This window comes from Schistocerca serialis, unplaced genomic scaffold, assembly GCF_023864345.2.
Source record: "Schistocerca serialis cubense isolate TAMUIC-IGC-003099 unplaced genomic scaffold, iqSchSeri2.2 HiC_scaffold_1331, whole genome shotgun sequence".
In the NCBI taxonomy this organism is placed as follows: Eukaryota; Metazoa; Arthropoda; class Insecta; order Orthoptera; family Acrididae; genus Schistocerca; species Schistocerca serialis.
This window is the reverse complement of record NW_026047549.1, coordinates 1,992,287-2,019,879: the sequence shown is the minus strand read 5'-3', so window position 1 is coordinate 2,019,879 and position 27,593 is coordinate 1,992,287.

Here is a 27,593-nt window from a genome sequence, read left to right as displayed (position 1 = left end):
CTCCTAGAATGGCCTAAACCTGGTAACTTCCGTCTCTGGGCGCGCTCCTTGCACAGTGTGCACTGAAATCCAACATGTCCCCTCCTTCCCTGACCATGTTCACTTTGTTACAGACAACTACACCGTCTGTGCAGTGACTGTTAACTATGTCTGCCAGATCATTAATGTCCGACATGTGCAGCAGTAGCCCCGCAGCTCCCCCGCGACACGCCTGCCCTCGTCGTGCTGCCCACACATGGCCGAGCCGTCGCTCCTCGGGCCTGTACCGCCACAGTCCTGGAAGGCGGCCCTCGCGAGCTCACGTGACGTGCGTGGAGAGGGTTCTGACACCATCAGGCGGTCTGAGCACCCTCGTCCCGGTTCGTGTAGCAGGTCCTTCGAGGATCCATCTTTGATGAAAACTGGGCATCGGTTGCTTCACAGGTTGACAACTGAAAACATGTATATAGAGGCATGTGGACACCCGTAATAGTTTAACGAGGATGAGCAGACAGTTGACCGTGAGGTCATGGAAGGAATCATCTGGGCATTTGCCTGAAGTAATTTAGGAAGATCACGAAGTAACAATCAGAACATCTGGTGGGAATTACACAGCCAGTATCATCCTGTATACAAGGTCAGAGTGTTAGAAGCAGCGATTTGAAAAGCTCGTGAACTGTTTGTCAAACAGGGATACCTGATCCGTCTATTGTGACTTACGCTTGCTACTGTTTGCCCAAATCATTCCAAACAAATGACAGGAACATCATTGCCATCCTCATAATCGTCATATCAGCCTTTTCCCGCATCATGTGGGGTCGGCGTTGTTTTGCCGGATCCTTCTCTTCCATAAATTCCTATCCAGTGCTTCTTCTCTGAGCCATCTTTTCTCCCGTAGGTCTCCTGCTACCTTGTCTTTCCACCTCAGTTTCGGTCTTCCTCTTCTCCTTGATTTCTCGATTTCTAGGTCTTCAACTCTTCTCCCTGCATAGTACTCCCCTCTTCTCTGCACGTGTAAATACCATCTCAGCCTACTTTCTCGGATCTTCTTCCCTATGGGCTCCACTTTCACTGTTCCTCTGGTGTACACTTTCCTTAGTCTATACTTTCGTGTCACCCCACTCATCCACCTTATCATTCTCATTTCAGCCACTTCCATCTTTTTCTCTTGGCCTTTTGTAATTGGGCAAGTTTTTGCACTATACAGCATCGCAGGCCTCACCACAGACTTGTAAAACTTTCCTTCCATTCTGCAGCTAACCTTCTTATCACACAGTACTCAGCTCAGTTTCCTCCAGTTCATCCATAACTATTTATCCTCTGCTGTATTTCGACCTCCACTCCTCCATTACTTTTTATGTAAGAGCCTAGGTATTTAAATTTCTTAATCATCACTTGTTCTCCTTGCAGGTTAATATATAGATTTTTCGAATCCTTTGTTGGTTTTTCCTCTTCCCGGCATAAATCCAAACTGTTCTTTACATACGTCGGTTTCTAGACGCACCCTGCTCTCAAATATCCTTTCCAAGATCTTCATTGTGTGGGACATCACTTTTATCCCTCTATAATTGCCCTTATATAGAAGCATACTGCTTCTCCACACATGCGGCGTTCTTTCTCCTTTCCAGATCTTCTGCATTAGATCGCAGAGAATATCAGTACCGTGTTCTTCGAGACTTCTCCATGCTTCTATTGGGATTTGGTCAGCTCCTAGGGCCTCCCATTTTTCATTTTCTTCATCGTATGTTGGACTTCTTTCCTACTTATGCTTTGGGTCATTCTTTCATTTATATCTCCACACATACTTCTCTCATACATTTTCCTCATTCAATAGCCTTTGAAAGTACTCCCACCACCTATTCAGGATTTTCTCAAGGTCGTATAATACTACACCTGATTTATCCTTTATCGGCCTCACTGATGTTATGTCCTTGGTCGCCTTATCTCTTGCTTTAGCTGTCCATAGGAGTTGCCTGTCGTCCTGTCTTCTTTCCAGCTCTTCATACGCCTCTTCCAAGACAGGAACATGCATACCAAAATGCCGTGGCTGACACCTTATCATTCCGAGAACGAGGTGCCGGAGAAAAGAAACTGTGAGTACAATCGTGAGTCATGTCTCCAAAGAATAATTTTATTTTGAACTCTTCCAGATGGTGTTTGCATACAAAAAAAGGGAACTGAGAGTCCTTCTGGATGCAAAACGATTTTGTTGTTTAGTTGTTTATTCCCTAATCTAGTATCAGTGACAAATGTCGCCATCATTAATGGGTCATGGGGTCTTTATATCTAAGACATGCAGACAATAGCATAGTTATAAAACACTGCAAAACATTATTATATGTGTACTGTTTGTTATATAAATACTGTTTTCCGTGAGTACTTTCATAATTCCTTATTTATTATACAGTACGGCATGGTTTTAAGATTGTTGTTGGTGTTTGGGGCATATTTTCTGTGTGCCTCTGTTGCCGTTTTTCGCGGCATAGGTTATGTCATCTGCAACTGTATGAGCGGCTATTACTAAACAAATACAAAAACATTAACTTATGTATGTCACCGTTACACAGTTGGGATTGCCATAGTGTTGTGGATACAGTTTTGATGTGTACTTGGTTGTTAAATAGTTTCGCGTGTACTTACGTTCGCGGCACGGCTTTCAGCTAGTTTTACACACAGAAAAACGTAAGTTTCGCACTTCGTTCATAATCCAAAACTTTACGCCATCTTGCCATTAGCATGTGTCGCGAGAAATGTATCGCATGTTACAAGGACGCTATGAAAATTCTAGCGGAAGTTCTGTTCTTCGTTTATGTCTTTTTGCGTGTGTGTGCATTCTGTTATGTGTAGATCACTTTCGATATTAGTGGAGGTACAGTTTTTGTTCATTGGGTGTCTTGCGAAAGTGGAATGTGTGCTGTCACTTTTTAGGACTCTGTGTACTTCGTTCGGATATTTTTGATTGTTTCTCCTATTGGTTAGGTCTGATAGCAGTTACATGTGAGCTGGTATTTTCCAGCATGCTGAATTTTTCTGAGATTATTTTGTCTGGTCTTAGCCTTTTATGAACTATGTTGTTTGTTTAGAATGTTATTGGGATCCCTTGCTTTTTCAAGATGTTTCCAGTTCTATGTGATATTTTATTACTGTATGTCAGTGTGTACCATATGTTCCCGTTTCCTGAAGTGATGTGGTCTGCTGTGTTATCTGTGTGTTTGGCCTGTGGGTTTTCAGATTCTTTGCTTGTGCTTTTGAGTGGGTGGCCACTATTTTTATGTTTCATATTTACCTTGCTGTTGAGCTTGTTTATGGTATCTGTTTTGTAGTCATTTCCAACAGCAATTTGTTTGATTATAAATGGTTCAAATGGCTCTGAGCACTATGGGAATTAACTGCTGTGGTCATCAGTCCCCTAGAACTTAGAACTACGTAAACCTAACCTAAGGACATCACACACATCCATGCCCGATGCAGGATTCGAACCTGCGACCGTAGCAGTCGCGTGGTTCCAGACTGTAGCGCCTAGAACCGCTCGGCCACTCCGGCCGGCTGTGTTTGATTATATTTAGTTCCTGTGTGTACTCTTCAGTTTAAGGCGTGTTCTGTTTATCCTGTGGAGCATGGGTGCAAAGCTGGCATATTTACTGAATGTATAGTGGTTGGATGAGATATGGGTAGCAGTGGTTGTGGATGTGGATTTTCTGAAGATGGAAAAATAATGTTGGTGCTTGTTTCTTGTAACTGTAAGACTCAAGAAATTTAGATTCTTGTTTTTTTTTTCTCTTTCCTTTGTGAAGTGGGACTGAGGTAGGTGTTGATGTTACTGTGTAGCTCTTCAACTGTTTTGTGTTTCATCTATAAGACAATTATGTCATCCTCGTATCGATACCAGTCAATTATTTTGTACTCATCTTGTTTTAGAAAGTTGTTGAATATTGTGTTCTCTATACGATCCAAGAATATGCCTACTAATTTCCCACTGAGGGGATATCCCATGGCTAGCCCCTCTTTTTGCAAACAGAAGTTGTTGCTGAAAGTGAAGTAGTTTTGTTCAGTGATTAGACTAAGAATGGATGAGATTTCATTTATTTGTCTTTCTGGGAATTTCTTGTACTTTAGCCGTTGTTCTATACTGTTTATAGTTTCTTCTGTGAGTATGTGTGTGTACATGGATGTAATGTCAGAAGATACAAGTTTTGCTGTTGGGGGGATGTTCTTAATTTTCTCTATTATGTCTTCTGGCGTTTTGAAGCTTCTGTTGTTTGTGTATGTGTATGCTTTCTCTAGGAATGTGTACATGTGTCTCTCTGAAGTCCACCGCTGGCCTGATAGAGTGAGAAGTTTGTGGACCTTTGGGAGGCCTGTTAAGAGTGGAGCTCCAGGATTCGTTTGTATCATTCTTTTTGTCTGGTTCTGTGTGAGGATGCGTGTGATGCTTTTTATTAATGTCTCTGGGTTCCTTTGATATCTTTGTGTTGGTAATCACTTAGGTTGGTCATTTTATTCTATCCCAGAAGTTTTTCTGTTTATACCAACAACAACAGAAGAAAATTATCACATACAAAAAGCAATAGTGGAAGGGAAAAACGTAATAAACGAAGAAACAACACTTTTCAATGACACAACCTTGACTGCTCTGAGAGAACTGACGCACGACACACAACAGAAAGCACAAACTTACAAAAGAACCACTCGTCCATTAAGACAGAGACACATAAATGAGGAACGGAAGTCGTCAGAACTCGCGCTTAAATTTTCATAATCTTCTTGCAACGTGTGATACATTTCTCACGCGACACGTCAGCGGCAAGTTGGCGTAACGTTATGCATTATGAAAGAAGTGCGACAGTTACGTTTTTCTGTGTCTAGAACTAGCTGCAAGCCGTCCAGCGAACATGAGTACACGAGAAACTATGTAACAATCTAGTACACACCGAAACTGTATCCTCAACACTACCGTAGTCCCAACTGCATAACGCTGACATACGTAAGTTCACGTTTTCGTATTTGTTTACTAATAGTCGCTCACACAGTTGCAAATGACATGATTTATGTTGAGAAAAACGGCAGCAGAAAAACACAGAAAATATGCCCCAAACACCAACAAGAATCTTAAAACCACGCTGTGATGTATAATAAATAAGCTATTATGAAAGTACCCACAGAACACAATATTTAAAAAACAAACAGTAAACATGTAATAACGTTTTACACCGTTTTATAGCTGTGCTATTTTCTGCGTGTTTTACATTGATGGCGATATTTGTCTCTGAAACTAACATGGGCAATGAATAAATAAATAAATGAACAACAAAAATATTTTGCATCAAGGCGGGCCGACAATGCCCACATTGTTGTTCATACCTCGATACTACAGTTGGTGTGAGAAGTGTCCGCAGAAGGAGGAGGACTGGGTTTGAGTGCCGGCCTGACACACAGTTTCCATCTGTCAGCAAGATTCAGGTTTCAGATTAGTGAGAAATAACGTTATTTCTGTTATCATTACAATTGTATTAATTATTTGTAGTTGTCATTGTTAGTTCGGAGACCAGTTTGATGCCGCTCTCCATGCTACAGTATCCTGTGCGAGCCCCTCCACTACTGCAGCCTGCATTCGTCTGAACCTGTTTACTGTACTCATCACTCGGTGTCCCTCTACAAGTTTTTCTCCCCACACCACTTCTCCATTACCAAACGGACGATTCGCTGACGTCCCAGCAGGTGTTCTGTCAACTGATCCCTTCTTTCAGTCAACTTGTGGCATATTTTTTACTGTCTCTAATTCGATTCAGTATCTTCTCATAATGGTTTAATCTAAACACCTATTCTTCAGCAGTTTGCTCTAGCACTACATTTCAGTACCTAATATTCTCTTCTTGTGTCAGTTGCTTACCATCCATGTTTCACTTCCATACAAGAATACACTCGTGACAAGTACCTTAAGAAATGACAGCCTAAAGGTCAAATTTATGTTAAACAGCGAAACAATTACTCTCTTCCAGAGATGTTTTCCAAGCCCTAGCCAGTCTGTATTTTATGTCCTGTCTACTTCGGCTGCAAACAATTATGTTGCTGCCTGAACAGGAAAACTCATCTACTGCTTTAGAGTCTTCCTTCCTAATCTAATTACCCTTTTGAATGTGACAGGTCAACGTTTCAGGAGTCTTATTAGCTCACGTGGTAAGAAATGGATATGTTGGGATGAATATCACTACTTAATACTCACATCAAAAAATAGTTTGCATCACCTCGGTTCCTAGAGTTCCGGAACCTGTACAGAAAATTGGAATAGATATCAATATAAACATCATTTCCGCCCTTTTTATTGGTCAAGAAAACCACACGTTGCACGTTGTTCCACCATACAGCGAGACCTTCACAGGTGATGGTCCAGATGCTGTACACACTGGTACCTCTAATACCCAGCAGCACGTCCTCTGGGATTGATACATGCCTGTATTCGTCGTGGCGTGCTATCCACAAGTTCTTCAAGGCACTGTTGGTCCAGATTGTCTCACTCCTCAACGGCGAATCGGCCTAGATCCCTCAGATTGGTTGGTGGGTCACGTACCGCGCTGCACGGTGTCGTGGTTCCAAAGATGGACTTCGCCACAGACGTCGGGGGTGAAGTTGCGCATTATGCAGCCGATTGCGCACAGTTTCAGTTGTAACAGGACGTCCTGTGGCTGCACGAAAGGCGTTATTCAACATAGTGGCGTTGCTGTCAGGGTTTCTCCGAGCCATAATCCGTAGGTAGCGGTTATCCACTGCAGTAGTAGTGGCCCTTGGGCGGCCTGAGCGAGGCATGTGATTTGCAGTTCCTGTCTCTCTGTATCTCCTGCATGTCCGAACAACATCGCCTTGGTTCACTCCAACACGCCTGGACACTTCTCTTGTTCAGCGCCCTTCCTGGTACAATGTAACAATGCGGACGCGATCGAACCGCGGTATTGGCCGTCTAGGCATGGTTGGACTACAGACAACACCAGCCGTGTACCTCCTTCCTGTCGGACCCCTTCCGTCTAGTAAGCGCTGCTAATGCACGGTTGTTTACGTCTTTGGGCGGGTTTAGTGACATCTGTGAACAGTCGAAGGGACTGTAACTGTGATACAATATCCACAATCAACGTCTATCTTCAGCAGTTCTAGGAACTGGGGTGATGCAAAACTTTTTTCATGTGTGTATGACGGAGACATAACCATATTTGACAGAAAATGAAACTAAGTAAATGAATTATCGTTCGATGATCGACAGAGCATGAAAATAATATCACAACGGATTTTCCCAATGTTAAGCAGATGTTACGAATTTAATCACAACCCATCATATCTCAGCATAAGAACATAAATCCTAGTCCGTGATTATGTAAATAGTAGTTGCAGAACATCAGGAACGTTTTCCTTTATGATATTAAAATGTCATTATGTGCAAATGAGGAACTAAGATTTGAAATTGGTGTATGTCCAGTGAACAGTACACATATGCCTCTAACAGCAATAACAACACTTGGGTGGCGATCGTAAAACGATATGTCTTTTGTAGAAAGAAAGTAATCCACCGATTATGGTACACCATTTATGAGTGAAATTAAAAACGAACAAAGTGTGCTTGAAGTCGTCAACTACTAAGTTATTTCCCACCTGATGCTTATCATAGACGAATTAAGTGTTGGCTAAAAGTGTACCTTCTAGAAAGCATGAACTAATCTCATCAGACGAAATGCTATGCCTCCACTTAATTGAGCACAGAGGTCGCTTTGGAGGGCTCGATGCCGTGCTGCAACGCTCCACCGTTGACGTCAGTGGTGACGGTGAGGTGACAATCCGGTGTGTACGTGCCAGTCGCTCGCGTGGGATCAGGGCGTTCAGCTGCGTCGACGTGGAGATGTCGAGAATTTGCAGAAAGGAATTTTTGCGTTTGGACATGTCCACGACCACACCACTAGTGAAGTTACACGATCTGTTGGTCTATCAATGTGGACTGTCCAAGTATCTGCAACGAATGGTGAACCACTCGTAGTGATGTGGGGCAGTGGCGTAAAAAGATCCTAGCCGACAGGGCTGTTGATGATTGTCACTCCAAGTGACTGGCGATCGGTTTCAAACGAGACGCAAATTGCCAATGCCTGGCAAAGCAGCTCCATCTGAACCAGCTGCCTAACAATCGTTCGGAAGGTGGCTGCACAGACTCGACATTTGGAGTCAGCGACCGCCGCTCACACAGACACACACAGCTGCGCGTCTTGAGTGGGCCAAACCACACAGAGACGGACAGTGGCTGGGTGGAGGTGCGTCACACGAGTCGCGCGATTTCGCCTCTTCTGAAATTATGTATGTGGCGATGGGGCTGACGGCCTATAGAGGATGCAGTTCAAGCCACTGGTGGTTCCATGGTGTCATAGGGGTGTATCTGTCGCCGTGACTTGGATTCAGTCACTACGGTCAGTGTGAACCTGAACCAGCACGTTTATTTCAACATTGTCGGTGACGAAGTGTTACCCTATTCTCTGGACACTTGCGTTGTAGAAGATGACACACACAGTCGTGTTCCCAGGGCTGCGTGCATACACTCCCGGTTTCACGAACACTCAGGCGCCCTACAGCACCTCGAGGCGACCACTAGACAACCCGGTCTCAGAGCCGCAGACGTTGTACGGTACTGTCTGGAACAGCAGCTGAGACGTGGCAGCCCACATCCCCACACACTGGTAGCTCTGCGGGATCTGAGGCATCAGTGGGAGGCCTCGGGCAGATGCTGCGTATCTGAAGAAACTTTCGGAACCCTCTTCCCCGCCGAGTTGACGAATTCTTCGAGGCTAGAGGCGGTAATACCGTGATGCCATTTCATGATCCTTGAAGCAAAAGTTGGCTTGACTGTGACTGTCTTACTATAACTTAATGATGTATGGAAAGAATGGGAATCATGCACCAGCTAGTTGTACTTCACAAGTTTATTCGAATCCTTACCTAGGTTTAAACAGATACAAACATTTCTTCCTTTGAAGAAGTAGTAACGTGTGTAAACTTATTGTGTGAAAAGAGAAAACAGGTCATAAAGCTCAGTCAACACTAAAATGACCCATATAAATGCTAAGGTATAGCCACATGGCTTAATGAACAGTAAAGCAAGGTAAAAGTGTGAATAAACATCTGACGTGCTACTGGTTGGCTGTTCGATTCCTATGGCTTCCATAATTTTACTGTTGCTGACTGCTGCCTTGTTAGAGATTTTAATTACGTATATACAGCAAATGTTGTGGAGTATTACTGTAGTCTGGTGGTGCAGGGTGTTGGCTCTATAATTGCTTCTTTCGAAAAGTAATTAATTTAGCCATTTGCAGTGTTTATTGTTCACTTTTGAACTAATTTACAACTAACAACGATATCGAGCTACAGCTGTTGTCATCTCAAACGACGCTATACTTTTATTGATTTTTGATAATACGGTTGGGAAATAGGAATATAAATTCAATTTTAGTAAGGCAAGCAGTCTCGATGAAAAGCTTTCATTGTTAGTGTTGTGGCGTAACAAGTTTGCTACGCCACACTGGGAAGGGAGCCGAAAGAAATGCACGCGTACACACACGCCGACTGGCGTCAAGTCTGGAACAGGATAACTATTGAATGGTAGCAAGAAAAGTACGTAGCTGCTTTATACTTAACTTTTATTCTTTGATGAATACAGCGTTCTTCTTGAGACATTTATACGATAACTCTCAAACTAGGTAAGGCTAATGGCGCCTTGCTAGGTCGTAGCCATGGACTTAGCAGAAGGCTATTCTGTCTCTCGGCAAATGAGAGGAAGGCTTTGTCCGTATTGTCGCTAGCAATGTCGTCGTAGAACTGGGGCGAGTGCTCGTCCGTATCTCGAGACCTGCCTTGTGGTGGCGCTCGGTCTGCGATCACACAGTGGCGACACGCGGGTCCGACATGTACTAAATGGACCGCGGCCGATTTAAGCTACCACCTAGCAAGTGTGGTGTCTGGCGGTGACACCAGAGTTAGTTACCGCTTTCAGTCTTTGACTGTCATCATCAGATCATTTACTGTCTGCTGTAGCGATATGCGGAGACAGCGAGCGGAGAGAGACGTATGCCACGAGGCACGTTCCATTGACTGCTCGGTGGAAAGTGTCAACAGAAGAGGCGGCGGCAGAAGGTATTAGCGCGCTTCCTCTTTGGGTCTCACTAACGTGCCCTTATTGACAGATAGTTAGCATCGCAAAATAGGAAAAGTAGGTGACAGCATTGAGAATAAATTTAAGGAAAGAATTAGTTGTACGGTTAGTAGTAATGGCGTCGAGTGGTCTACATACCTCGGTACACAGCGGGAGTCGATACAGTCGTCAGCGACCCGGCAGTCGAGCTGCTTGACGAGTTTCCAGGATTTGCGCCACGTGAGGCGGCGGAGCTGCGCCAGGGCGCCGGCGCACCCCCCTCCCTCCTCCGCTCCACCTGCTGGCGGCGGCGGCAGTCCGGAGTCCAAGATGCGGTATGCCATGCGCTGCGCAGCTGACCACCTGGTGAGCGGCTGCTCCAGTCTCTCGCACGTTGCGAACCCCGGTGACAAATCTGCAAAACGTTCTTCAGTCACCTCGAGGTCTGGACTCTGACTCACGAGCTTCCACGGGCTACTCATATGCTCATCAGTACTAGCAGCTACTGAAAGTGAAGCACTAAGAGAGCTGCAGCCAACGACACGGCATGAGGTGTGCTGCACACTTTTACAAGCGAAAGGTCAACAAGTCAGCTGACTGTCAGCACGGCGGCCACTGCTGCGGCTCCCCTTGACGAGGAAGCGGGCAGAGCTGCGCCGACAGTACAACACTGGACACTGTGCCGTCATTCCGTATGAGCCGAGGTTCTGACTGCAGCATCGGTGTGGACGATCCGTGCATCGAGGCCCTGAGCAGAGCGGAGAATGCCACGTTACATTCTCGCCCATCTCACGGGGAGCCACTTGGTAATTGCTTACACTGATCGCAACTGTTACATTTCTGAGTCCTTGAGGCAGCTCGCTTGCGATATTTTCGACATCCTTTCAACAAAATAATTTAATGTCGCATGTCAGCCATGCTGTTCTGCCCCAGCTTGACAGAATTAGCACCGATACCACAGGAACGTGCGATGTATCTGGCTAGGCGCAGACAGTAATATTGAAGTGAAAATCACACTTATCCTTAACTGGTTTGATTGGCGAGATTGGGAATAAGACATATGGACCCGTGCTCATAGATCTTTGCAGAACGCCAGAGCAGATACAGTCTGACGTTGGTGTCAGAGCTGGCAGTGCGGGGCTGGAGAGGAGACTCCAGGCTGGCCGAGAGGCAGCTGGGCTGCAGGCGGCAGGGCGCTCCAGACTGGAGCGGCAGCCGGTGGGAGCCTTTCCTGGTGACTTCAGATCTCCAGTCCAGGCTGGGCCGTGAATGACGACCCCGGGCATTCTGTACTCTCATCTCCTGGAGCGCCGCACACTTACCCTCTCTCATCACAGTCTACCTGCCAAGTACTGCGTCACAGTCAAATAACTGCAGCCAGAAAAGCTGGAATTCCCAATGATGTAAACGGCATACCACTCTCCTCTCGCTTAAATCTCTGGGATCCGCCTCTGAGCTGTATTTTCCTCTTAGCTGTAGCCGTGTTTACCCGGGGTATCTCGTTAGGTAAGTAGCAGAGTCGCTGCCATTCGTTGTTCTGTACACTTTCGAGGCAGTAGTTGCACTTCTGTCCTCTTGTACTTGTGTGCGAACGTTCAGCGCTTACGGAGCAGGGAGAAAACAAATGTTATAGCTAAGTACTCATCAAATGTTCAGATCATTTTAGAAATAATCGTACTTAAATTGTCGACCGATATGCGAGTGCGGTTGACATACGGTTCCTCGCCGCAAAAAAAGCAGATATGAAGGCACTGAGTGGCAGAGAGTGGCTTTGCACTAAAAAGCACTGATCTGTTCTCACCTGCCAGAAAGTTTACGGCAGAATCTCTGGACACACAAAAGATATTCTGCCTCCTCATTCCCTCACGAGGGACTCACGTCTTTTTGAGCAAATGCGTGATAAAACCCTCAGTGAGTTCAAAATGAAGCAAAAGGAAAGAAGAAAGCGTAATGCCTCTGTGAAGGAACAGACGGTTAGCCCGCGCAGCTACACTCGTCAGATCCGCTTCGCTAAGGCAGCCCAGCTGAGGCTACCTCGGCGGTGAGCTGACCTCGCCGGTAAACATTCTGAAAGTTCCGTACCGGCCCAGTGAGACTGCTAATTCTGAAGACGTCTCTCGCTGTCGGTGTGGCTACCGGGCTGTAAACATACAAACAGTCGCTTCTGATGGGACTGCGGGCAGCTGCTACTGTTAACCGAAAAATCGGGATGCCATTGCTGTATGCCACTTGTAATTAACCACTGCGAACGTTCGAGTAATGCACACCTGATATCAATGAACGTAATTGACTCGTACGGAGGGAAGTCCACGCTCCTGACCCAACACGGAGACCTCCGCCTCGTCGTGTCTGAGGGCCGACTGACTCACTTGGCGCTCTCCGTAACCTGCGATGTACAATTGTACGACTCGGTGTTTCTCGTATATCCTCGCGGGAGCCTGTCCCCGTCAACTGTGCAGCGGTACTTGAAGCTTCCATCACTGGAATAATGACACAGTTACGGCCAATGCCTCAGGGACTTTCCCTGACAATCACTGTAACGAAAGGAAACTACTCCTATTGTGATTAAGCGAAAGTGTGTTTACGGCCGACTGGCGCGCCTCCTCCACGTACTCCCCGACCTGCGTGTCTGGCTGCAGGCAGGCCGGCCTCCCACGCAGCGGGCCGCGGTCCCCACCCCCGCACTGGGTGACTCGCGCCGCGGGCCGCTCGCGTTCTGCGGCTGTGGGAACACACTCCAGCCACAGCCTGGAACCTCTAAAGTCTGGAAACTCTACAAGCCCCAGAAAAGAGCTGGTTGTGCAAATTACAAATGTGTGCAACTAAACTATCGCCATTCAATTCTGCCTCGTATGAGGTCGTTTTATCTGCATTTTCAGTTTTTATCGTATGATAAATTTTAAATTGTTCAGATAGCATGCGTATGTCTGAAAGCATTACGCGGGGACTACTAAGGTTCATTTTGTCCTCTGAACCTCCGCGAGTAAGTTTATGGGCGTTCCTTCAGCAGAGAGGGCCGCTGGGAAAGCTCGCCAGCAATACACCGGCGGAAAAAAATTGCAGCACAAAAAATATAATTACTGTAGAGTAATGAAATTGCGAGAGTACATCTCCCTAGGTCACACAGCTTAAAGCTTAGAAGAGAACTGTGAAGTACAAAAGCCGCTGCCTCGGCTCTAAGTAAAGCAAAGGTGAAAAAGCTGAAGTAAGGCATCCTGCAGCTCTTTTAATGTAAATGTTTGTAAAAGTAACATTAGGATTTCCTGGTCAACTGCTACGAATAACCCATTTTATTTTCCGTGTATGCTGTAAGCTACGGGTAAAGACACAGGCTGGACATGCACTTGCATATCAGATGTGAGAGCATTCGGCGGCCCACATATTGCCCACGATGCTAACACAACACTGGCTGATGATGCCAACAGGTGGCGGGACTGGAGCTGTCAGATGATGTCGACAGCACGAGGCTACGGAGCGTGGCTGCACTGCTTAGTTGACGACTAACTCACGACAGTGCTACACTGCTAGTGGTATTGTTACAGAGCAGAGCAATGGCGCCGATAAACAAAGCAAACATTGGGTTATATCTTCAGTAACAGTAGCCAAAGTCGAGATTCGATCAGAAAGGAACTCAAGAAAGTTCGCTGAGTGTAAAAGAAGTGGCGCATGAGTCAGTGGAATGCGTGGTGTCGTGCGAACAGTGTACAAGAGGAGTGCAGTGATGGCGATACGTGCACGGCACTAGAAAGTTGTACTGAAACAGGTGTGCTGTAGTTCATCGTCGTTGTCGGACAGAGGGCCGCAGCTCCCGTTTCCAGTCAAACGTAGTGAAGGACAGTCGCTGTCCAAGGAGCGGATGCTAAACATAATTACGTACTTGGAAAATCGCAGACAGCAAAGCAAAAGAACAATTACGAACATATTTTGAACAAGTCAGCAGAAATATGACCGTTAGTGTGTAAGGAAAACTACAGACATTCAACGGAGGACAAGGCACACTTGTCAAAAAAACTGGTGTTTGCGCGTTTCAAGGATGCTCGACATACATTATAGAGATTTCAAGAGAAGCAGTGGATGCTTCCATGACATCAAACAGTGCATACAGCAGTGTGGGACGTGAGATAATGAAATTTCGAGAAAAGCGTCAACTTGACGATGCACAGCAAACTACAGGATCGACCGAAATATTTGTAGATGAGATAAGCAAATTTGCCCCGTCGTTGAGCAAGGAATTTGTTTTCAACTGCAGCCAATCGGCATTTGAAGAGGAAACGTACATGAAAGGGACCCTGGAAATTAGAGGTACCAAGGCAGATCAATCAAGATCATCTATTATAAATTCGCATTCGTATACAGTTATGTCGACTGATTAACCAGATGGTAAATTGGCTGGAACGCTATTTATTGCTCTGCGTCCTTTGATTCTTTCTCGTGTGTGTAATTTTGGCAAGGGTCGTAGGGAATATTTCCGTCACAGCAAACAAGAGTGGGAGAACAGACGTAAGAAAACTACAGCTGTTGTATGATCACTGCTTTTGGCCAATAGCTCGTCAAAATAGGTGTTTTTTCTTGATTCCTAGGCCGCGCATAGAAATCATACTCCTAAAGAACAAGCTACCGCTCCTGGAAAGTGTGTGACATAGCAGTTCGTACCACCTGGAACCACCACATGAATAGTACCTCCAGATGTCTGTCTTTTCTGTGCGTATGAAACATATTATAACACTACCTGCAGCAACGCCTTAAAGGACAGCCAATTTTACGATAAGCTCCACGACAGGCTGTTTCGCATTCGGTTGCACGCCATCACTTTCCAGCAGTTCACGTCACCCTGTTACACCAATGTCATTTGTATACGTATTCCTTAAGAGTGGATACCTAGCTGAGCGTCCTCATAATAAACGTAGTCCTTCACTGTCAGGCAGAAAACGTGTAATTTTTAATAACAGCATATGTAAGCCAAGCCGCCTGTGAGTGTTTGATAAGTGGACTGTGCATAACCTCTTATGAATCCGTACAGCACGAAAGAGCACTTACCGGGACGGTGACAGTACTGCAAACGTAGCACATATTCACCGATACTGGAAGCCGGGCGTTTGTCTATGTCCCAGCATAAGCAATCCAGCATCGAGTAGGTCCCGTTTCCTGCAAGCAGAGCTGCCACTGTGGCAATTACGGCCGCCGGCTGCATTGTCCGCTGTCGACACTGGGGAGCAAACAGAAGCAGTGCGCGCCGCAGGGAGCGCGCGCTCAATATGACGGCGGGCGCAGCGGAAGTCTGCCGCAGGACGGCCAAACCACGGGAAGCGTGGCGTGACGCCTCTCATCCTGGTCACACCCGTATTCCTGTCTGCCTGGTGAGAGTTCGCGAAAGTCGTCGACTAAAACAAACGTGGTATCTGCCCTTCCCCAAGGAAGAGTTGTAGTCATTGTGCTGTTCCTAATCTATAAAAACGATTTAGGAGGCAATCTGAGCAGCCATTGTTTGCAGATGATGCTGTCTTTTACCATCTAGTAAAGTCATCAGAAGAGCAAAGCAATAGCAAAATGATTTAGAGAGTGTACCGGTGCGGTGCGTAAAGTGGCACTTGATTCTAAATAATGAAAAGTGTTACGTCATCCACAGGAGAACTAGAAGGAACCCGTTAAATTTCTTTTACTCGATGAGTCACACAAATCGAAAGGGTGCCGTTTAAGCTAAATGCCAAGGTATTACAATTAGGGCCAACTTAAATAGGAACGATCAAATAGAATATCTTGTAGGGAAGACTGTGTTTTGTCAGCAGAACACCTAGACAAAGCGACAAGCCCACTAAAGAGACTGTCACTTAGTGATGCTAGAAGAACCCTCCGCCACACACCGCCGGGTGTCGCGCGGAGTACTGGTGTAGATGCAGATGTACATCTACAACTCCACACAAGTCGCAATATGGTGCATGGTGGAAGTTGCCTTGCACCATCACTAGTCATTCTCTTCCCTGTTACGCTCGTAAATACAGAGAGGGAAAAGCGACTCTCTTTATGCCTCCATCATCATCAGTTTTTTGCTATATTAGCAGGTCCTTTGCCTCTCCATTTTCTGCGATCCATTGCCTCCTTCTTACAGCTGCTGTATGTTGTACCGTCCATTACGTCATCCAGTATCTGAAATCTCCTCCTTCCTCGCTTCCTTTTCCCTTCTACATAACCTTCTACACATGTTTTTATCAGTCCGTCATTCTTTATTAATATATGCCCAATCCAATATCTTTTTCTTCTCTTTATTACATCTAGCAACTGTCTTTCCTCTCCCACTCATATCAATACCTCTTCATTTATTACTCTGTCCATCCAACTTATTCTTTCCATACTCCGCCATGTCCACATCTCAGAAGCCTCCAGCCTTTCTCGGTCTTTATTCCTCAAAACCCATGTTTCAGGCCATACAGAAGAACACTCCTTACAAAACATTTTATCTTTTCCTCAGTTCTCTGTCCACACTGCTGCATAAAACTCTCCTTTTCTTATGAAATGCCTCTTACCACTGCTATCCTTGTTTTCATTTCTGTGGTGCACTTCCAGTCGGAGTCTATCCTTCTTCCAAGATACTTAAAATTTAGCACCTGTTCTAATATTTCTCCATTCAGCATAATTTTTATTTCTTTATTTTCTCCTAGTGCCAATACTTTTGTTTTCTTTGTGTTAATTTTCATTCCATAATGGCGTCAATGGTGTCCACTAAATCCTGTAACTGTTTTTCCCCTGTGGCTAAAGGACCATGTCATCAGCAAACCTTAAACACTACACTTCTTCAATTTCTACTCCTTTGCCATCTAATGTGCATTGGGCAATCATATTTTCCAAGTAGTGAGTGAAAACGTTAGGTGATAGCATCCTTGTCTTACTCCTTTTCCTAGTCCGATCCAGTTTATACTTTCTCCTCTCACTTTAACTGAGGCTTTTTGATTAAGGTATAATAAGTCTTCTGGTTTTCCAGTCCACTCTCTTTTCTCTCATTACAGTCGCTAGCTTGTCCCAAGCCACATGGTCAAATGCCTTTTCTAGATCGGTGAAGCACATTTAGAGGTCTCTTCCTTTTTCAATAAACCTTTCTCCCAAGAGTCGTAGGAGCCCCACTGCATCTCTGGTGTCCGTATTCCGTCTAAAGCCAAACTGCTCCTCGCCAAGATTCTCCTCCATTCATTTTTAAAGTCTCTTATTAACTATTCTTAACATCATTTTGGCTGCATGTGAAATGTGGCTGATTGTCCTGTGGTCACTGCACTTCTTGATTCCTTGTTTTTTTCGGTAATGGAATCATTAGTTTTGTCAGAAAGTCCTCAGGGCATTCACCACTGTCACATATTTTATTCATAACCTCAATATTTCCCTTATTTCATCTTGTTTCAAGCATTTTAATATTTCTCCCGGTATCTGTACCTACTGCTTTACCATTTTTCATTGCAGTTATGCCAGACATTACTTCTTCCATTATGATGGTTGGGCCTTCTTTTCTGGTCATCATTTACACTGTTGAGTAATTCAAGTTCCACAGTTTCTGGTTTGCGATCTGTGTCATATAGCTCTTTTAGATATTCTTCGCATCGCTGGAGGACATCGTCACGATCTTTGTACACTACCTCTTCGTCTTTAATCAAAATTTCCATAGTAGCACTTACTGCTCTGTTTTAATCCCATGTCACAGTCTTTACTTTGTTGTACAGTATGTCGTCCCTTCCTGTCCAGTTCTTCGATTGCATTACATTCCTCTTAGCCATTTTTTCCTAGCCTGCTCTGTTTCTCTTTGCAGTTCATTATTTAACCTTCGGTAGATCTTTCTTGCATCTTCAGTGTTCTTGTTTTTAAATTTTCTTCTCTCCTCCACATTCGAAATCATTTCTAGTGTGACCTATGGTTTCTTTTCCCTTTTCCCTTTTACATATCCTATATTTTGCTGTCCTGCTTTAATGATTTCTTCTTTCAGCATATTCCAGTACTCGTTGACATTATCAGGTGGTTCTTTGTCTCTTAATGTGTTTAGAAACTCAAGTGACAGCATTTCTGTAATTTGTTCTTTGTTGGATCTTATCTTCTCTAGATCCCACTTCTTCACCATGACTCCACAGACACCCAAATTTCTCTGTTAGTGCTCCTGAAGCGAAATGGACGTTGACGTCAGTGAAATCGTTCTGCAGTCAGCTTCTAATGTCGGTTCTCTAAATTTCCTCTATAGTTTTCGTAGAAATAATATCGTGTTCGCTACAGGGGTTCCTATTTTCGTTCACAAACCACCTCCATAACACTAGCATGTTGTTCGATCCTGGAGGTAACAACTCTGGCTGCACAGTTAAATTGCTTCGACGTCTTGCCTTAATAAGACCTTGTGCGGATCCAAAACACTCAAACAGTGCTCAAGAACGGATTGTACTAGTGTCCTATATTCTGTCTTCTACAAGTGAACCATTCTTTCCTAAAATTCTCCTACTCGAAGTCGAGCATTCACCTTCTCCGCTGCACCCTTACATGCTCATTTCATTTCACATTGCTTTGCAACGCCACACCTAGATATTTCATCGACGTGAATGTCAAGCAGCGCGCTGCTAATTCTGTATTCGAATATTTCTACATTTAGTTCTAACTATAATTCATCTTACTAACTAGAAATTTTGCTTAAGTCATCTTGTACCATCCTACAGTCACTCAACACCTGGACGTCCCTGTACACTACAGCATCATCAGCTCATCCTGTCTGTCAGATTACGTTCTGCCGCACTCATGGCGATACCTTTGTCTCTCATGAACACTCGCTGTCGAGTGGAAAGTAAGGGGTTCTGCTATTATGAAACTTGCGTTCCACTCCCATATCTACAAAACTTTTCTGCGTTCATCCGTTAAGAGACTGCACGAGCGAAATCGCTGCCTTAGGATCTGTCAGTACTTTTCTTCCGGTGTCATATTGCAGCAGACACATATCCGTATGTCGCCTTCCCATCCACTCACCCTTCCCTCCCCACTCCAATCCCCCTACATTCCCCTCCCCGACACTGTTCTCGCCCAATAAAGATCATTTCAGGTCTGTATAAAGTAGTGAAAAGAACGTCACAAAGTGCAGTCAGCAGGGATGGGCCGAAAAACCAAACATACTCGACAATACCTATGTATTACACCAGGCCAGTGAACTCCAGCTGGAATGCAGCAACAAGCCACGGAGTATCTTCCAGATTTATCAGACCTACAGTCTTTCAACTATTTCACACAGAGATCAGAAGTTCCTCAAGTCGGCAAGTCTCAGTTAAGTTGCAGAAGTGTACTGCTTTTCACCAACACATATACTGTGAGTGTTAGTCTATCTAAAAGCGTCAGTGTAGGTCTAGAACCCGACAGTGACTTTGGGATGGCTGTAGAAATAGAAAACTTTCGACGTGTTTTTGGCACCACAGGACTATCTGTGCAGCATGAGGGAGTATACAAAGAAGTAGATGACAACAGAGTGCGGTGCATTACAATCACCAACTGACTTTAAAATGTATGGGAGGAGGGTTTCAACAGTGCATATGTACAGGGAAGCTATGACTGAATCAATTTCAGGGGATACGCGCATTTAAATAAAACATTCGAGTGTGGGGAATTTGGATGATTTATACTGCATCTTAGCGACTGCTACAGACAGACTGAGGTACTGGTATTTGAATGTAAGAGGAGCAGTGTATAAATGCATTTATTCTCGCTGTACCAAGAGAGCCTATTACTATCGAGTTCAGTGAAGTAGAATTCAGGGGTGGTATGTCTACTAATACATATGTTGAGGCACTTGCTGGACAGAATACTGTACAAGCTGAATTTTTTAGACTCATATGAAGCAACGTCTGGGAAAACATCGCTCTACACAATGAGTATAAAACGTACATATGTAAATAAAGAAAATACAGAATAAATTGTTCTTCCTGCCTCACTGCGTACCAATCCTCACCATTCAAGTGCATATAAACTTGCCATGAGCCAGTGCTTACTCGGAAGTCTCCAGCACTGTGCGCGAGACGCCTCTGCGGCGCACGTGTCGGCTGGGCAGTGCTGCGGCGTGCTGCCGCAGCGGGCCCCACGTGGGCACTGGCTGGGTGGGGAGCCGCCAGCCCGCCTCCAGAGGAGACCTGCAGAGGCGGGGCCGCAGCCAGTAGCCAGCTCCCCACCCAGCCAGCCAGCCACGGCCTCCACAGCAGTGCTGGCGCCGCAGCTGGTGGTGCACGGAGGAGGGCGGCCAGAGGGGTGGCACGCCACAGCGTGTGGCCCGCAGCAGTCAGCACTTTGATGTTAATGCTGAATTACGTGTAGTTACTCTAACTCAGGGGTAATATTTTGCGAAGCTGCTGTGACTGTACATAATATTATTAATTGCTACTTCTTTACCTTGAAGTTTGCAACTGAACACTCTTTATGCTTTATAGGTAAAGGTGTCTATTCTAGAAGAAAATACATGTGTAATGCAGCACACTGTAAATAACTAGCCACATCTTACAATACTGAATTAAGGAAATCAAAAATGGTTCAAGTGGCTCGGAGCACTATGGGACTTAACATCTAAGCTCATCAGTCCCCTAGAGCTTAGAACTACTTAAACCTTACTAACCTAAGGACATCACACACATCCATGCCCGAGGCAGGATTCGAACCTGCGACCGCAGCGGTCGCGCGATTCCAGACTTTAAGGAAATCCTCCTTTTCCATCATTTACATCTGGCTAGTCATTTATAGCGATTAGTTTCTTTTCTCCGAAATAACAAAGATATAACAAAACAATAACTAATGGTTACTAACAATCTTTTTTTGTAAAAAAAATGATCGATGTGTATTTTTTAATATATTCATTTTCTATACCATTTAAGCCAGCCGGTGTGGCCGAGCGGTTCTGGCGCTTCAGTCTGAAACCGCGCGACCGCTATGGTCGAAGGTTCGAGTCCTGCCTCGGGCATGGGTGTGTGTGATGTCCTTAGGTTAGTTAGGTTTAGGTAGTTCTAAGTTCTAGGGGACTGACGTCCTCAGATGTTAAGTCCCATAGTGCTCAGAGCGATTTGAACCATTTATACCATTTAATCACATATATAATTTCACATTTAATTCCATATACATTTTTAAATTAATAAACTATCTGCTTTTTCCGTTTAATTATGTGCCATATTTGCATTTAATTCGATGTACAAATTAAAAACTAATAATAAGCACTCTGTTTCCCCAGTTAACGACTTTTTCTTTTCTAATTGGTTTTTGACTTTACATAATGTGCGTAGGTGAAAAAAGAACCACACATATACACATGCACACATGTAGGCACTGAAGAGTAAATGAAATTGGTTCATGTGGCACAGACTTGACTAATGTCTGAATTAGTGCTGGAGGGAGCTGACACCATCAATCCTTCAGGACTGTCCCATAAATCCGTAAGAGAACGAGAGGGTGGACGTCTCTACTGAACAGCACGTTGCAAGGCATCCGAGATATGCTCAATAATGTTCACATCTGGGGAGTTTGGTGGCTAGCGAAAGTTTTTAAATTCAGAAGAAAGTTCCTGGAGTCACTCTGTAATAATTCTGGACATGTGGGTTGCCGCATTGCCCCGCTGGAATTCCCTAAATCAGTCGGACTTTACAATGGACATGAATGGATGCAGATGATGAAACAGGATTCTTATGTACGTGTCAACTATCAGAATTGTATATAGACATATCAGGAGTACCATGTCACTGCAACTGAAAACGCTCCACACCATTCCTGAGCCTCCAGCCCCTTGACCGGTCGGTCCCCTGCTGACATGTATTGATAAGGATGTCTCCATACCCTTAAATAGTTTTGTTTGAGGCACAGCTCAATGTCCTAACGGATTATCAGAAGAAATTACATAACTTTTGGCGCCAGAGGTAACTTCATGTTTATGTCTCGTTTATAATCGATGTCTATAAAGTGGCCACTGAAAATCGCGGAGGTAGTTATAATCAAGGAAGTCCGATAGATCTAGTTGGTTGCTGGCTGTTCTGTAAAAAGCATCTGAAAAGCTGGGTGGCGCCAGAAGTCGTCTCATCGGCTTCTGAGCGGCACAAACTGCTGGCAGCTCGCTTTTCGTGCAGGGAAGACCACTAAGAATGCCGCAAATGCAGTACAACAACTTGTCTGTGCAGCCGCGTGAAAACACGTAGTGGGCGGCCGAGTGGGTGCCTCGGAGGCTGACGGCAGCTGACGGTGGCGGCCGGCGCTGTCCTCTCAGGCAGTGGGGGCTGACCGCTCACTGCCGAGGTAGCAGCCACGGCTGCGGCATCGTGCTAAGCGTGCTGGAAGACCGGCGCGAGTTAACCGAGCTATCAGTGACTCAAGCAAAGGCTGCACTTTCATTCTTTTGCGAGCCTGCATTTGCACAGCCAGGGTCCGCCACCTGATAACTTTCTGCGGACCTCAGTGCTCCCTCCACTCAGTGCACTCGGCCCCCGCCTCACCGCGGTGTCTGGCTGCGCAGCTGACGTCACGGGCAGCGCTGCCCGTGCACTGCCGCGTGGAGGTCTTTTGTCATTTTTTGTGTAACATACAGCTGTAATCACTTCTCGAAATTATAATACATCAAATTTACAAATCGAAAATTATAAAATTTTTTGAGAAGAAAAAAAAAAAAGCAAAGTGGGAATGATTGGTAGTTGTGGCCTCAACAACGCTGGTGAGGAACGCGGTCTCAGATCGTGTCCTCGAGCCCGACCTCCCTGGGCGGCGCCTCCCATTATTAGTTTATGAGATATTTCGCAAAATGTCACGAGACCAGTCATCTCTGGCATAGCTGTTCTAATGTCTAAATGTAGTCCTGGGAAGATAGAAAAGACGATAGAAAGAAGCACAGAATGTGGCGACATATACAGAATTACTTACCCTGCAAGGTCGGCTCGATGGTATTACTTGCAGTAATAAACATCCACCAGTTTACCCATTGCTCACAAGCCACATTGGAGAACGTAGTTCATGTTTTCCATTTGAATTGATCACACAGCACCAAGCAAACTTTCCACAGCCAACAACTCCCACTTGTTCCACAGGGTGTAAACAAACCAAAGAGTGTGGCTAAGGCTAATGTTCAAAGATTTACCGTTTGGACGGAGCTTATCTTTGGTCAACAGTAGCATTCTAGAAAATTGCTAAAAAGAAAGAGTGTGTCAAAAAGGACTTTGTAGCTTTTGAATGATACAGAAATATATTGAAATATCTTACAGAGTCGGTTGATGTGTTATTTAGTAGCAAAGAAGCTCAAGTTTCACATAAAAGTGTCATTTCGTTTCGATGTTACTACCATCTATGATGCGGGACACATCCCACTGGTAGTCAACTTCCCCTTCCCACATTGCGGCAAATCGGGCGAAACTTCAGCAACGGCAGCGTAGATTAAATTTTTCAGGTCGGCCGAATTGTTTCTACGGGAGGAACATACGCGCGGTCTTTAATGAAACCGCCGAATAGTTTTTGCAGAGTTCGTTTCATGGTACCAGGACACACAGCGGGCACGCTCCACACCAGTGAAAGCAGCCATCTTAACTGTGCACAACGGTGCCGTTGCTGCTGGTGGAATGGGGCACTGATGGACTGAAGTACATGCAGGTTGTTTGCTGCATAATCATACACCTACCGATTCTATAAGTTATCTCAATACATCTCTATATCATTCTAAAGTTGCAAATTCCTTTTTGACTCGCCCTGCACATCTCTATTTGGATTACATTCATTATAATTAAAGTCACCTATTGGATTACCTGGCACAGAGAGAGTCTTGTAGGAGACTCTCTATAGCTTTAAATGATGAAGTCTTCTGATTCGAAAACTTTATTTGCCGAAATCGCAATTGATCGTACAGTGATGACTAGTTTCGGCAAATTTGAACTGCCATTTTTTAAATATTCTTCCTTAATACTTATTAATTATAACCTAGACGTCTGAGCTTGTAACCCCACACCCTATATGAGTTGGAAACCATTGTCGCCACATCAGTAGTAGAGCTATAACAAGCCTACAGGGCTTCCACGGACATTTCTGTGTGGAGTTATCTATTTTAACTACAAGTTACTTGTGATTTAATGTCTATGGCGAGCGTGGACTAGAGGTGGAAGATGGACGCTGATGATCTCATAGTATAGGATTATTGTCTGCAAATGTTGCGACTCATGGTTGCTAATAGACTGCCAGAGAAACAATTGGAGCTTTTGGAGGTTAATAGGTCACTCAAGATTTATTGTCAACACTGCATATGGAGTACATGAAGTGGTAACACATACAGACGAATAGCACAAGCGGTTTGGACGAACCAGGCATCGACCCAACCTGAGACATCGATATTAGCACGTGGCGTAGCCACTACGGGCGGCAACACAGGCGCTGACTGTGTCATCGATAGTATGGGTGGCGAATACGGCCCTGCGATACGTGATGTCACGTCGTTGTGTAAGAGTTCTCGCTTGACACGTCACACCTGTCACTTGTCGTCCCACCATACCCCACACCTACTGCACTGGAGAGGAGTCCAGAGACCGTGCCAGCCAGGGAAGGTGCCACACGTCTTGCACATTGAGCTCGATGAGCAGTATGTGGGCGAGCATTATCCTCTTGGAACAACACACCGTCTTCCTGTTACAAGAAAAGCAAAAGAGCGGGTTTAACAACATTCTGCATGTCCTCTCCAGGAACGGCACAGGTGAACAGTAAGGCCAGTGTGTTTCGGAAGAGTACACTCTTTAAGGTAGCACTCACCAGCTCTTCGTCGTATGCACAAACGACCGTCACTTGGATGCAGGCAGTATCTCCTGGCGTCGCTGAAGACCAGGGCGCGCCATTCCTTCTTCCAGCTGAAAGAAGCCCTGGCGGCACCAGTCGATGCTGTGGTGCGGGTGGGAGAGGAGTTAGAAGTGTGGGTGCCCATAGTGTCATTGCTAATAGGTGGTTCGCAACAGTTTGTGTTGAGGTGTCTGGTCTCACGAGCTCTGTTACCTGTGCTGCGGTAGCTGTACGCCTTGTCGCCGCTGCCCCTGGAATAAGACGATTCTGGCGGGCGTCAGGGCTGCGTGGGCGTGCAGGAGCTCGTCTGCGAGTGCGAGAGTGATCACGTGACCACTGACAGCATTAAAGAGTGGCGCAGCACGTGCAGCTTATGGGGCAGTTCTGTAAAAGGACGACAATTTGACCCCTTCCAGATGTACTAATATATAATATAATTATGATGAATCATCGGGGATAAATTGAGTTTTGTGAAAAGAATATAAGATTTTTGGTTGGTTAATATTACGAAACATCCTGGTCTGGTAAAAAAGCAAGAGATTGTCAACAGACAGTCAGGCAGAAATTATCTAGCTGACTAGTTAGATTCATGGCTGACTCTAGACCAAACATTTGGACTCCATAACGAAAATATCTGACCCTGATTTCTCGTATGAACAGTGTAATGAAAATATTGGTTTTGGTTACTTGAAGAGCATTAGTCTGACTTTTCTGTCTTTCGTAGGTACTGAATTCGGTGTTCAGTAAGTTTCATCAGGTGAACAGCGTCGATACAATATTGCAAAGTTTAAAAGACGCGGCGGAACGGCATTTAAGTCTGACTGATACTATGTTCCAGAAGGAAAGAAGTGATAGCTGTTCAGATATTTAGTCTCAATAGGGGGTTTATAGGTGAATGCAGTATTACTTTCACCTCACATCCCGACTGTATTAGTGAAGGAGCTGAGCTGTCCCACTGCCAGCTGCTGCGGTCTCCCAGTGGCAGAGCGGTCGGCGGCAGCAGAGGCCGGCGCTGCAGCTGGTGAGGCGCTGCGGCCGCCCCCGCCTGCCTCAGTAAGCACAGCACTGCAGCCGGAGCAGTCCCACGTCGAACGGCGGCCTCTACAGCTCTCTACACTGGCGTCAGTGTTGGGTTATTCGCGTGTGCAAACCGGAGTGACGTGAATAACACAGGCGGTGTACGCCGAAATGCTACATCCGCGTTGACGATTTGTTCACCTGATTGTTCCGTGAACTTGTGTCTCTGATCCTACTGGTGAACGTAATACAGTACTACGCTCGCTAGAAGTGTTCTTTGACGAGAACTAATACCTATCATAGCGTGGTACACAGAATACGCTGGAGTATAGTGAACACGGCTGCTTGTTAATCACTGACCCTGTATCAGCTGAAACAAAGAATAGCCGGTGCCCACTGTGATTTCTTGACAAGGCCTGTATTTGTAAGCTATTCAGTTACAGACACGTTTGCTGGATGTACGAGTACGGTGTGGATGACTGATTTGATCATTTCTGACACAATATAACTTTCACTGCTCCAAGTTATTCGTTCTTTTGAGAATAAAAGTGTTCTAGAATGTGTTGAGCATTTTTGTCTTATAACGCAGCTTCAATATATTTACTGTTAAATCGTGGACGTCTATTAGTACGTTTTTGACCCTGCCGGTTGCAAGCCTCGTCAATGCGATCGCGCGACATGTGTGGGCGACATGTTTACACAGGCGGGTTTTCTGCCAGATGTGAAGACACACTTCCGTTGTGGAAACTATTAAAAGCATATCGCATTGAAGCCCGGCAAAATTTTGACTTTCAGTAAAACATCGCCATTCTTGGTGATACTGTCCTTTTTTTAAGTCATTTCTCTCGTTTCTTCTTCAACAGTGGCTGTTTTGTGTGCCAAGGGAGAATAGAGCCGTGACTTACTAACATGTTTGCTATAAATCTGTCCATTAGTGGGAAGCTACTGTCGCAGGATCGCGATTTCTCGCCTCCAAGTCGTATTTGCGTAAGTGGAGCTTTGCGGATGTGCGCCAGGAATACTCCACGCTTTTACGTGTGTGTGTGTGTGTGTGTGTGTGTGTGTGGGACGTGCGTCATGTCCTCGCTGTGTCAGCATGCGTTTAGCGGTCAGCGGGCAGCTAACATCCCGTTTGCGGTCTGAGCCGCTTCCAGTTTCCGACAGCCCGGCTGTGGGCGTCACAGCAACACAGGGCGAGGGAGGCCAGCGGGGGACACGGGCCGAGTCCACACAGTAGGGGGCCCGGCGCACAGACAAACCCAAACTCACTGCAGTGGTGACACGTGGCTGCTGACGACACTTACCGGTACGTCGATAAGCAGTACAGAAAACGAAAAATAAAATTCAGAATTTCCATCGTTGTGCAGGAGCAGTGAGTTTGAAGGTGCTGCACACTTTTGAATCGGTACCTTCCAAAGCGTTGAATCCGTCGTCCTTGCCATGCCGCCACTGCGCTCTCTGCCATCTAGACCTAAATCTATGGCCGGCCGGTGTGGCCGACCGGTTCTAGGCGCTTCAGTCTGGAACCGCGCGACTGTTACGGTCGCAGGTTCGAATCCTGCCTCTGCCTTGGATGTGTGTGATGTCCTTAGGTTAGTTAGCTTTAAGTAGTTCTATGTTCTGGGGGACTGATGACCTCAGATGTTAAGTCCTATAGTGCTCAGAGCCATTTTCAACC